Source organism: Sarcophilus harrisii, chromosome 2 (genome assembly GCF_902635505.1).
Source record: "Sarcophilus harrisii chromosome 2, mSarHar1.11, whole genome shotgun sequence".
In the NCBI taxonomy this organism is placed as follows: domain Eukaryota; kingdom Metazoa; phylum Chordata; class Mammalia; order Dasyuromorphia; family Dasyuridae; genus Sarcophilus; species Sarcophilus harrisii.
Window position 1 is genome coordinate 345,853,522 of NC_045427.1, and position 13,141 is coordinate 345,866,662.

General features: G+C 35.5%; 1 long non-coding RNA gene across 1 annotated transcript in view; it reads right to left on the bottom strand.

The window, feature by feature from the left end:
• Positions 1 to 422: 422 nt before the first annotated feature.
• The window catches only part of LOC116421138, a 113,070-nt gene continuing 100,351 nt past the window's right edge, over positions 423 to 13,141 (bottom strand). Inside the window, exon 5 of the long non-coding RNA XR_004231443.1 lies at positions 423 to 756. This is a non-coding gene — a long non-coding RNA (uncharacterized LOC116421138). The remainder of the gene's footprint in view (positions 757 to 13,141) is intronic.

Genomic DNA, 13,141 nt, shown 5'->3' on the forward strand with positions numbered 1-13,141 from the left:
AAGGGAAGGGCAGGCCCTGCTGCAAAAAGAGGTTTCTTGGGCCACCATTCCTTTTCCCCCCATCCTTCCCCTCTCCCCATCATTCCTCCTGCTTTCCCTATCATTGTTCCTTCTCTTCCCATCATTCCTCCCTCTTTCCCTATCATTCCTCTCACTCCTCAGATTTTTACCTGACTACATACTCCATCCTATTTGTATATTCACTTTCTGAGCAGTTCTTGGTTGACAGACTCACCTTTGGAAACTATCATCAGAACCAGCCTGAGGCACAGAGTTGATAGTTCATCAGCTGAGACAAAGACAAAACCCTATAATACTTCATAGCTATACTCCAGTGTTGGTAAGGGTCAGATGTGAGAATAGTAAAGAATCTAGTTAGAATTATAACAATAATAACAGCAAACAATAATTATTAGTCAACAAAAGTTTATTGAATCCCTATTGTATGGATACCTGCACCACACTAGGTGCTTCATGAGACACACAAGAAAATGTCATCCCTGTCTTCAAGAAGATAAAAAGCTGATGCTAGAGAAAGCTTTATTCTTCCTCTATGGCTGAAAGAAAGATGCTTCTCTCCAAACCACTACCTCAAGTAGGTCCCGTGGGGAAATTATTTCTTTGCTTGAGAAAAACCATATGCCTCACATGGAATGGTGTGCTATTTCCAAATATGCTGTAGCTTTTCCCAAACTAATTTGGCCACAGGACACTTTTAAAATGCACTGTCAAAATCCATAAACGTTGGGCTGAAGCCTGGAGAAAAATAAAGGAAATTATGTTTATTTTCATGCTGGAAAATATTGCTGCACGTATTTAGTATTGATACATAATTTTGTATTTTATCTGTACCCTCAAAAATTTACTTTTGATTTAATAAAAGAGGATAAATATTACTCATATGAAAGTTTCCTCATGGCAGTCTTATTAATATTACATGGAATATGGAGAATCGATATGACATAGGATCATAGATTTAGTTGAAAAGTCAAATCCCCTCATTTTATAGATGAGGAAAATAAAGGCTTAGAGACGTGAAATTGATGAGGTCTTTGGTCCTCAGTAGCTAGGAGGACATTTGACAGGAGACAGCATGAATTACTGTCCAAACTACTCCCTGAGGCAAGCAAGGAGGAGCATTGATAAAATTAATTTGTTCTTAAATAGGTCTTTTGTTTCTGGTCAAATTCCTCTCACTGACAAAATCATCATGACCCCACAGTTTACTGTATCCCTAGTCAGAAGGCCAAATTAGGATGTCAATCCCGAGGTTATTTCTATCCTATAAAGGAATCTACCTGTACCTTACATGCTTAGCCTGCCAGTCAATGGTGTAATTCAGCAATTCTTGGGGTTCATTAGGAACTACCACCCTGCCTGATGGTGTCTTCCTGCTTGACCACAGGAAAGCCAATTATTCTCTCTGGATCTTAGATATTCATTTATAAAATGAGGGACATGCATTCAATTCACAGATTACCCCTAAAATCTCTTCTGGTTCTAAATTACAGACATGGATACAGCATAGTCTGGATGTTTTATAAGTAGGTCATGCAGTTCAAAGTCTTTGTATTTTATGTTTAAGTTCCTTATACCAAGTTTCCTTGGAGCAATTTGGAAAATATTTGGTATAGCAAAAATGGCTTTAAACTAAGAATCAAGAGACCTGTTTTTAAACCCTAGTTCTGCTATAAATTGTCCTGGACAAGTTCCTCTTTTCTGGACTTCATTTTCCTCATCTGAAAAGTGAAGAGGTTGGAGAAGATAAGCTCCAATTAATCCATTCCCATTTCTGAAAGAATAATTATGTAAGAAAAGTCATGTGATTATTTAAGGAAAACTATGAAAGAGAAGTGTGCCCTATCACTGATTGGAATGAACAATCTTTGTGACTCTGGACTCATCACTTAGTTTCTTGGAAGAAAAAAAATTTACATGATAATTTTATTATATATTTATAAGAAATAGAAAGCTATGTAACGGACTTGCAATTTTATGTGTAACTATCTTTTTTATTATACTGTTATAGAAATGCTTGTTTTATTCCATACATTAAAAATTAATTTTTTAAAAGAAAGAAAACATAAAATTGAAAAATATTTAACAAAATAAATAAAATATAAAAATAAAATAAAATGAGGGGTTTCAATGAGGTCTCATCCAGTTCTAAATCTATGATTTAACAATAAATATGAATAAAGTCCCTGAAAAGAGGCTGATCAGTGGTCCTCATGTTCCCAGGTGGGTTGATATTGAATGGTAGAATGAAATGCTAGAACAGGCATATTTTGTAAACCATAAGACAAAAACCCAAATTTCATGTCAGGACATGACTTGCTGCATTATCTTACTGGTGGTAGGTTCTTCTTTTCCAAGAAGAGTTCAGCCTCTCTAGCTAACAAAGATATTCTAGGCCTGAAAATGCCCATTTCTCAGAATTATTTGGAGCTGGTCTGTCTGTACTCAGGAAAAACAATAAAAAATAGTAGAAGACATGATCTTGGGTTTACCCAAGCAAGTATACCTTCCTCTATAAGGACAGGAGGAGAAAAGACATTTTCTCATCTCTTCTTTGAGATCAATCTTAGTCATTATAATATGACAAGCAGTCAATTTCAGGGTCTTTGTTTGGTTTTGTTTCTTTTCAACTATACTCATGGCATCTTATCTGGCAGTTTTGCTGGCTGGGCCTGTAGTCAGGGAGACCTGAGTTCAAATTAGGCCTCAGATGCTTATGAGCTGTGTAATCTAGGGCAAGTCAAATAACCTTTGTTTGCCTCAGTTTTCTTAACTGTAAAATAGAGATAATAATAGCAACTACCCTTCAGGATTGTTGTACATAACTGAATAATAATTGTAAAGCACTTAGTACTATGCTTGGCACATAGGCCATGGTAAATGCTTATTTCCTTCTCTTTGCTTCCTTTTCTGGAATTAATCTCTTATTTTGTCTTTGCACTGGCAGTTTAGGTTACCAGAGGATCAACTAGAGGTAACTTTGTGGATGACTCCTACTTCCCACACCATAGTTCACAATCCCTGCATATATGTTTCTATATATCTTAGTTTTCCCAAGTTTGATGTTTATTTTTTTTTACCAAATAATAAATTCTTATCTCAAAATTTTTAGATCTTCATACTTGTCAAATACAAGGTTATTATGTTTATTTACTATTATAAATTGTTTGTCTACTCTTTTGCATTAGTCTACCTCTCTATTTCTTAACCAGTACCAGATGATTTTGATAATTACTGCCTTATAATATAGTTTTATATCTGATACTGCTAAATACAGCAAAATAATATTTTGGTCATTTAATTGACCAATTAATAGGTAAAACTGTCGTTTTTATATTAGCCCTATCTACCCATGAACAATTAATATTTCTCCAATTATTTAAATCTGATTTTATCTCTATAGAGTGGTTGTAAGGATAGAACTTTCTTATCTATCTTTCAAATCTCTGTGCATCTTTAAACAACTTTTGAGATGTTGATTTGCTTATCTTTTTTTTTTTTTTTTTTTTTTTTTTCCTTATCAGGTCCCTGGGATCTGGTCTGCTCAGTGCATTCTATCTGGCTTCCTTCAGAAATCTCTAAGGCTGTATTTCCCCTATAAAAGATCTGCTTCTGATGAAGATCTTTGCTAAGTTCTTTTCAGGAATAAACCCACTATGAGGCACTCTCTTTTTCTCCTTGATAGTATCTTTCTTTTAATGGTGCCTTTCTCCTTACTCTAGCTAAATCTGATTAATCTGCTAAACTCCTTTATAAATTTAACCTGCCAATCAGTGACATACCCAGGCCTTATGATACATTTCTTTAATGGATTCTTCCAAATTCCTTTCCTTTGGAACTATATGCTCTCCCAACTGTTATTTCATATTTGCCACTCCTGGTGCTTATTTTTATCTGTAATCTCTTCTCCCAAATAAACCTTTCTTTTGGCAAAAAGAATGACCATTGTGTGTCACATGTTTATTTCAAACTAGGTATTGCTAACCCAACCTCATCATCAAGTTTAGTTCTTTTTGGGAAGAGTCTTCATGAAGTTTACTGCGGTGAATTTTGAGGTGTCAGTTTTGGTTGATGGACAAATCACTCAACTGATTTGCTGTACTGGTTCCAGATAGGACACAAGACACAGGGTCTCTCCCCTGGGCTGGTTCATTAGTTTCTGGGCTGGGCTAGATTCCTCACTGGGCTTAACTGATGCTGGGTTGGTATGGACTAGATAAGTCACTTCATTGATGGGTTTTTGCTGTTTACCTGGGAAAACCCTGGCTGCTTGACAGCTGCTAACAGAATAGATCGGATTTGAGTTTGAACTGTTGTTACTCAAGTTTGGATGAGCAGATCAGGCCAGGGGGCTCTTTAAAGGATATAGTGTCTCTAATGGATGGACTGATATTCTGGAATCCCAGGACTCCCTCTTCCATAGACAGATGCTGCTGTCTCCACTATTTCCATCTGTACCCTTCCTAACTAGAGTATTACAATGCTTTTTTTCAGTGCTACATAGTACTAGTATGCTTTTTTAGAAAATGCAGCTACCCTTATCTTAGGAATGGCAGAAACCTCTTCCCATAGATACCTTTAGATTTTGAGGTTTGTCATATGCAGACAGGAAGTGGGAAAGGACTAGTTTCTTTGGAATCTTCCTGACCCTGATCAGGTTCTTCATTTTCTCTACCAGGAAGTTACAATCCCCTAATTTCCCTTCCCCATTCCTATTGGAGACTACTGCAGAAGAATATCTGGAGACAAAATAATCAATAAGATCTATATCCTGGAATAAGTCTATTAACTTTGCTGACTTGTTCATATTCAACCGAGTTATGCAAGCCTCAGACCCTTTCCCTAGGCCTACTTCCTTTACTTATACAAAGGCTTCTCTTTTCCAAGTCAGTGTCTTAGTGCCTCAAGGCCTTCAATTTTGTTGAAGTCTAAATGGAAGTACATTCTGGTGAAGAGGTCCAGGTTAACTAGGTGAGGTTGGCAGAGAAAGTCTGAAGTACTGATAAAATTATATAGTACTATCCCTGTGAAGGTCTTGGGAAGCCCCACATTACTGCATCCAATCAGAAAGCCAATGTTAAATTTCCCCTATAAATTTGTCTATGGCCTATGCCATCTTTGCTGAACTTCTTTTGAGGTTAGCCTTCCACTGCATTTTGTCTTATGGTATTTTTCCTTCCATCCCTCCCTCATGTCTTATAGTGTCTTTCCCCTTGTTATAGCTAACTAACTAGCATGCTAAACTCCTCTGGGGATTTAACGTGTCAGTTAATGGCATACTTCTACTTCATGGTATATTCCATTTCTCCTGGTTAACTGTGAGTTCCACTGGGGAACTTGTCTTTTCCATTGTTAATTGTTAAAATCCCTTTCCTTGATAACTATATGCAACCAAAAATCTATTTCATATTTCCCATTCCTGGTGTCTATTTTACCTCTTCATTTTGTCCATAACTTCTTCTCATAAATAAAAGGACCTTTTGGCAAAGGGAAAGCCATTATGAATTTGTCATATGACCAAACCCTACCATTTGGGTTCCAATTTCATCATTTGGTGCCAGACCTCAACTTTATCACTGGCATAATATTATTAATTAGTGTGATATTATTGTATTGTTTCATTGTATTATTGAATTATTAATATAAATTATTATTGTAGTATTATCAACAATTATTGAAATCATGGCCTATATAATCAATGTGCATGTTATTTTCCTGTTTATTTCATCTCTACAATTCATGTAAGTCTTCTATGCTTCTTTGAATTCTTCATATTGATCATTTCTTCCATTTTTGTACCACAATTTGTTTAGCCATTTTCCAATCAGTGAAACATATATTTTGTTTCCAGACACAAAAAGTTTTGCTACAAATATTTTTGAAGCTGCTATGAATATTTATAAGATCTCTATAGCTTTATGTCTTTGACTTCCTTCAAATATACATCTATGGGACCTCTGGATCAAAGAGCATGGGCATTTTAGTGCTGTGTTTTTAGCATAATTCCAAATTACTTTCCAGAATAGTTAGACCAACTCATAGTTTCTCTATTTCTACAAGCTTTCCCATATTTACTGTTTTCACCTTTTATCATTGTACCAATTTGATGAGGATAAGATAAATAATAAGAATTGTTTTGATTTCCTTTTTTTTTCTGATGCAATTGGAGTTAAATGACTTGCTCAGGGTCACACAACTAGGAACAATTAAGTATCTGAGACTGGAGATTTGAACTCGGGTCCTCCTAATTTCAGGCCAATTTTCTATCCATTGAACTATCCCCTTTTTTGTGATTTCTAGCCATCTTTTATTTAGTTATTAATAGTTTGCAATGTTTTTCTTTTGAGAAATACTTGCTTTTATCCTTTGATGACATCTATATGGGAAAAAATTTTGGTCTTATATATTTATTTATGTTCATTCTTACAGATCCTATATATCAAATCTTCATTAGATATGAAGCAACTCTATGTGGTATAGTGTATAGTTAACCAGACCTAGAGTCAATAAGGCTTGGGTTCAAATCTAGCCTCAGATGCTTAATATATATGTGATCATGGGCAAGTTACTTAATTTCTGTCTGCCTCAATTTCCTCATCTATACAATGGGGATAATAATAGTACCTACTTCCAAGGGTTGTTGTGAGAATAAAGTGAGATAATATGTGTAAAGAACTTTGCAAAATGTAAAGTGCTATATAAATAATAGTGATGATGATGTGAAGAAGGATAATGTAATGGAATTTCCAACAAAAGTTCAAGATCTTCAGGGAATAAAAGATAGAGATATTGAAAAGCAAAGGTGAAAGCTTTCAAATACAAACTAGATATTCCCTACCCTAGAAATACCAGAAACATAAATACCTTAATTATATACGAAGAGGTCAGAAAGACAATGAATCTATGCCTTCAAGCCATAGACTGCATTCATACCTTTGTACTTATCTACATAATATTCCCAAAAGACTATAAGAGGTAAAAATGAGTAAATTAAAATTAATCACTCTAAGGCAACATCAAATGGCTTATGGTTGGTAATGGCTTTTAAGAAAGAAAAATTTGTTTACTAGAAAACCAAGTCTTCTCACATTTCCTGCCTGGAGGTGAAGAATCTTCTGTCAATCCTAAACCACATCAAATTCTATACTAACGGTTCATTGCTCTAGCTAATAGAGCTTTAGAGCACTCCAGCTGAAATGGATACAGTAACATTCCAGCTGAAACAGCATGATAGCCCTGAGCCCAAGCTTGTGCCTTTAGTGGGAAAAGACTGCATCTGACCCTGGAAGAGCATGCCATAAGAGTACTGGACACATGAAGCTGAGGAACTGTACTTCCTAAGAAGAGCCTAGCAGCTGAGCAACTTGACTGGCTTAGCCTGGTAGTAACTACCATCCTTATTTGACAGTCACTGCCCATTTCGGTAACTGAATAAATTGCTCCACCCAGCCCAGCAGGAGATTAGTCCCATTCAGCTTTAACACTGCAAGCCTAGATAAATTGCTCATCTAGAGCAGATACTTTGCCCTTTAAAAAGCCAGCCCACACAAATGGTACAGAAAAGTATAAAAAAGCCCTTCTGGAAACAGAACATAAATGCCCTGCTGTTCCACAGTTGTGAATTGCCTTGTCTATCTATGTCCCCAACTTGTATGCTTCATTACATTTGGATGTTAAGTTTGTATCTACTTGTCTATCCTGGATTCTGGGTATATTTGTAGGAAAGTGTATCCCTGGTGATAGCAAAAATGCTTCATAATTGTTGATCTTGCTACATCATTTGAGAAAATAAATGCCCTTACTGAAGAACTTTTCCTTAAGAACTTTTCCATTCTATTGACTGACAGTCAAAGTTAAGTAAGAGTCAGAGCTCTTGATCTAGCACATAGGAGGATAGTCAGACACAAGATTTCCTCTAAAATCCTAGCAGTAGTAACAGATATCCTTTGGCAACTCAACTTGTCAGTGGTGGATATGGATTGGGTAAGTAAATCCAATAGAATAAGTTATTTGCTTTACCCAAAGGCTTCCCTTTCTATAATAGTTACATTGATTCTGTTCATGCAAAAAGTTTTTGTTTTTAATTTCATTTGTAAAATGATGGATTTGTGTTGACCATCTAAATTATATGTATAGCTACATGGGTCTGTTCTGTTTAGATGTAGCTCACATGGAAGAATGAATAGACATTTGAGTCTTCTCCACTTTTTTCTTTTTCTTTTCTTTTTTTTTTTCCCGAGGGATACTTTGATTCCCCGCCAGGAGGGGAACAGAAGATTGGGACCATGAAATGGACTATTCTGTTCTACTCAGAAATGGGGTAGCTAGAATTATATATCTCTCCCACTAAATATTGCTAGCCTGGAGAGAACAAATTTTAGATTTAAGCTGAATTCATTGTTTCTATTCCTTTAAAAGAAAGAGAATTTCAAGCCTATATATCCTTGCCACCAAGTGCTCAGTATATAGAAATAATCATCATAACTAATGAACAGCAAATAAAATACTTAACTTATTCAAGTTAATAGCAAAGAGAAATCAGAGAAGCTCCACAGATTAGAATATGCCAAATAATTTAGAAAATGAGTAATCTTTCCAACTTGGAGCAAAATATTTCAGCTTTACCATAAAAGGAGAGGAGGAGGGAGGGAGGAAGAGAGAGAGAGAGAGAAAAGGAGAGAAAGAGAGACAGAAAGGAGGGAGGGAAGGAGGAAGGGACAGAGGAAGAAAGGGAATCTTTAATACCTAAGGGGAGAAATTCCTCCAAATCCCAGGATAACCTAGGAATAAAGACATTAACAAGATGACTTCTCTTCCAAGTGCCAGATTCTTCTTGGAATTTTTCTTTTCATCCAAGGACCTTTTTGAAGAGAATATAGAACTATGTATTCTTTCCTGCTGTCTTAAGTCTGAAGAACTGAGATGTCTTCCTTCCCAAACTCTTGACAACTCTTTCCTTCATACAGATGTGAAGAATCAAAGATTTATTCTAAACCAATGAGAAAAGTCTTATGCAAATCAATTTGAATCTCATATAATAAAAATTACCTATTTTATATTTTGTGATCACCCCTATTCCTTGGTTTGTTAAGAAGTTCCCCTTAATTTTATCTGTGAATGATAGCTGATCTTATTTTCTTCTAGTTCTTTTATGGTATGACCTTTAATATTCAGACTGAGTAACCATTTTTAGTTTGTTTCAGCATATAGTGTCTGCCAAAAGTTAATTACTACTAAACTGCTTTGCAGTTTTCCTAGCAGTTCTTGTAAGGGGAAAAAAAGGATTTCTTCAAGTAATTGATATTCCCAGATTCCTCATAGAGTTATTGAGCTTGATAGTTTCTACTTCTTCCTTATCTGTTCCACTAATCTGCACCTTGGTTGCTTTTCACAGAGAAGCATGATTGTTGACAACTCCTTCTGTGTAGGATTCTGGGGTGTAGACCTTAAAATCTGATGCAACTGCAGGTCCTCAGAACCATAACTTCAGAAACCTCCCAAACCCAAAAAGACATCAAAACATTGGCTTGACTTCCTCCAAACAGATTTAAATGGCCTCTCTCATTTCTGAACTCACTCTGTTCTTCCTTTGAGCCTAAACTCAACATTTGTCATTTTCCCCCCAAACACAACTTAGAGCTCTACAGCAGAAGGACATGGCCCCAGCTAGGACTGCTGAGGCAGGCAGCTTTGTAGGCAAGGCATTTAGGAAGTAGGAATATTTTGCAACATCTACCTTAATCTCATCTGGGAAGGGAGAGGGTGCACATCAGTGTTTTATTTTTTAAGCTTCAGCTTTAAGCATGTTCTAAATCTAGCTATTTTTAATTCAATTGGTTTACCCCATTTCAAGTTAACTTTGTGTCACTACTTGTTATCATAACAACAAGCACCTGGATAGGGTTTTGAAAAGTAATAAATAAACCTGAAACAGTTGAGGGGATTTCCAGGAAAAGCCAGTGTTTTCCAAACCTATGTCCTAAGTGCTACAAAGCAGATTTCTTTACTTTACACCTACAAAAATACTAATCCAGATAAACTGTATTATAATCGCTGTCTGTTCTCTAGTGTTCTCTCAACTCTACCCATTCTATTTCACAGGGAGATTATTCTTCATCCAGGGTGACAGTGCAGTGACATCACACTAGATGAAAGGAGGCTAGGCCTGGCAGGATTTGGGATCTTATTGGCAGAAATGAGAGTTCTAATAGGATCTTAACAAAGCCATATGTGCCACTCAAAGAGAGGAAAATTGTCTTTGTCTTTTTACACGCAAACCACAATCCAACTTGGCCAACAGGTAGGTGTGACCTGGGTGTCATAACCTCTTTGGGTAACATTTATGTTGGTGTAATATTTAGATATTTGGAAAAAGAAGAGTCAGGAGAGGGGATTATTTCTTTATCCTCCTAACAATAGTCCTGCCAATTAAGGTTCCAGTGAGAAGATATAACATTAATCTGGCCCTTCCCCAAGCATTGCTAAAAGCTAGAAATTAAAAAAGAAACAAGATGCAGTCAATAGTTCCAACAGGATTGGCTACTTAGAGTCTCATGGAAAAACCAGTATGTGTTCTCTTGTCAACAAAATCTCTACTTCTTTAAACTTTTTAACCAATCTTCCCTCTATTTTTATGAGTTAACTGAAGCCTAGTTCTCCCCAGAGGACACATTCCTTGAAATCTTATTCACTGTAAACCACTTCTTTTTCTACTTCCCCCAATTCACAGCAACAGGAAGAGAGATAAGCATGCTCCTTGTTACTCATAATTCCTTTCAGAGTATCAGAGTAACAACATCCAAGTTGCCACATTCTTTGTGGCAATTGGCTTCCATGGCTTCCATGTAATCATTGGATCACTATTCCTAATCACATGCCTCCTTCTCCAACTCTTTTACCACTTCACATTCACCCATCAACATATAGCTTGTCCTTATACTTATTGACATCTAGGTCACTCTTCCAAAATTTTCAGTGACTTTAGTGAATGGCTCATGGTCTATTTTGTTTTTGATCATCATATTCTGGGACTTCAGATTTCATGCTAATAGATCCTCTAACAAGCTGACTAAGCAATTCTTCAACATTCTCCATTTGACTACCACATCAACATAGGCATATCTTAAACCTACCTCACCATCTCACATCTGGAACATGATCCAACAGGAAAAACACTAGATTTGGAAAAAGAGGACCTTGTTTCCAATCTTGTCTTTGTTGTTTACTTTGTTTAAGATCTTGGGTAAATTACTTATTACTTCTGGGCTTGTTTTGCTCATTTATAAAAGGAGAAGGTTATATTAGGTGACCTCTAAGATTTCTTTGGTCCCTAATTTTATGATCTTAACGATGACCTTGCTTTGCAGTACTCAGAACTGGATTATGCCAGCAAATTAACTTAGTGAGTGGATTGTATTTAAGCCTTGCTTCAAAGCACCAAATAAAATATTCACTATATAAAGCAAAGTAACAACAAAAATAAAATTAAAATAAATTTAAAAAATTAAAATAGCACATATGGAAGAACCTAAAAAAGTGAGTAAAGAAAAGCCTCATAATACAATGAAAAATATTATGGGATAAATAAATATAATCAATATAATATAAGAATAATTATCACTGGATTCCTAGAAACAAATTACAAGAAGTCTCAGGGAAGCTTGGAAGCTTATAAAAGAATTCAAGAAAGAAATAAGAATTGAAATTAATACTTACGATTTTAAAAAAGAAATTAGACTACCATATAGAGAATTTTGATAAAGTGAACACCCTTAAAAAGAAAATGGCAATTTTTCTTTTTTAAAATTTTATTAAAGTATTTTTATTTACAAAACATATACATGGATAATTTTTCAACATTGACCCTTATAAAACTTTCTGTTCCAGATTTTTTCCTCCTTCCCCTCCACCCCCTCCCCTAGATGACAGGTAGTCTAATACATGTTAAATATGTTAAATCCAATATAAGTATGCATATTTATACACTTATCTTGCTGCACAAGAAAAATCGGATCAAGAAGGAAAAAAACAACTAAGAAAGAAATAAAATGCAAGCAAACATCAACAGAAAGAATGAAAATGCTATGTTGTGGTCCATATTCAGTTCCCACAGTCCTCTCTCTGGGTACATATGGCTCTCTTCACCACTGAACAACTGGAACTGTTTTGAATCATCTCATTGTTTGTTTGTTTTTATAGCTTTTTATTTACAAAACATATGCATGGGTAATTTTTCAACATTGACCCTTGCAAAGCCTTCTCTTCCAACTTTTTCCCTCGTTCCCTTAATCCCCTCCACTAGATGGCAGGTAGTCCAATATATGTAAATATGTAAAAGTATATGTTAAAAACAATATATGTATACATATTTATACAGTTATCTTGATGCACAAGAAAAATTGGATTTAGAAAGAAAGTAAAAAAACTGAAAGTGAAAACAAAAATGCAAGCAAACAATAATAGAAAGAGAGGAAATGCTATGTTGTGGTCCACACTCATTTCCCATAATTCTCTCTCTGGGTATAGCTGATTTTCTTCATTACTGAACAGTTGAAAGTTGTTTGAATCATCTCATTGTTGAAGATAACCATGCCTGTCAAAATTTATCAGCATATATTTTTGTTGTTGAACTGTATAATGATCTGGTTCTGCTCATTTCACTTAACATCAGTTCATCTAAGTCTCTTCAGGCCTCTCTGAAATCATCTTGTTGGTCGTTTCTTACAGAACAATAATATTCCATAGCATTTATATACCATAATTTATTCAGCCATTCTTCAACTGATGGGCATCCATTTAGTTTCTAGTTTCTAGCCACTACAAAAAGGGCTGCCACAAACATTTTTGCACGTGGTCCCTTTCCCTCCTTTAAGATGTCTTTGAGATATAAACCCAATAGAAACACCGCTGTGTCAAAAAATATGCAGTTTGATAACTTTTTGAGCATACTTCCAAATTGCTCTCCAGAATAATTGGATCCATTCACAGTTCCACAAACAATGCATCAGTGTCCCAGATTTCTCACAATATTCCCCTCCAACATTCATCATTATCTTTTCCTGTCATCTTAGCCAATCTGACAGGTGTATAGTGATATCTCAGAGTTGTATTAATTTGCATTTCT